Source organism: Acyrthosiphon pisum, chromosome X (assembly GCF_005508785.2).
Source record: "Acyrthosiphon pisum isolate AL4f chromosome X, pea_aphid_22Mar2018_4r6ur, whole genome shotgun sequence".
Taxonomy (NCBI): Eukaryota; Metazoa; Arthropoda; class Insecta; order Hemiptera; family Aphididae; genus Acyrthosiphon; species Acyrthosiphon pisum.
The window spans coordinates 100,626,031-100,626,900 of record NC_042493.1 but is presented as its reverse complement, the minus strand read 5'-3'; positions in this window follow the sequence as shown (position 1 = coordinate 100,626,900).

The window sequence follows — 870 nt, the reverse complement described above, 5'->3', positions numbered from 1 at the left end:
ACCGTAGGAACATGAAATTTGACTGAATGTTTATACTATAGCATTTTCTATACACCATAACATTTTTCAAACATTTTGACTTATTTGAGCTGTTAAGGCACATTTTCAGTGTCCATTTTTTTTTGGTTTTTTTTTTTTTATAAAATATCAAAAAAAAATTATTTGTTGGTTAAAAAAGCTTGAAAATTTAATAGAAGACTCCTAGTATAATGTTTCAAAGGCAGATGAAAAAATTAAAAATCCATAGACACAATTTTTTTTATAAGCATTTAAAGTTCAAATATTGACAAAATACGTAAATATGACGAAAGTTTGAAAATTATTTTGAGTTAGAAATTCATAAAACATTTTTTTTAAATCTAAGATTTGTAAATATAATACAAGATTCCTCATAAATTTGTCTACCTTAAGCAAAAAAAAATGTCTAGAAGAAAGTCAAATTAAATTTTTATGAGCGTTTGAAATTCATATTTTTACATTTGATATTCACTCAATTTCTCATGTAACGGTTTTCTTATTTTGTTGTAATTCAAAAACGAATAACTGCAGATACATGAAAATTTTACTGAATGTTTATATTAGCATTTCCTATACACCATAAAATTTTGAAAATAATTTGATTCTTTTTGAGCTGTGTACAGACATGGTCAGTTTTCAATTTTTTTAGTTTTTTTTTCTATAAATATCAATAAAGTTTTATCTGTTGGGCCAAAAAGTGTATAAATTTAATACAAAGCTCCTGATATATTGTTACAATAGCAATTGAAAAATATTAAAAATACATAGGGCGCACATGCATTTAAAGTTCAAATTATGACAAAATTTATAAAATGTTCGACTTTTATAGCTTAGGATTGAAAATCTAAAACA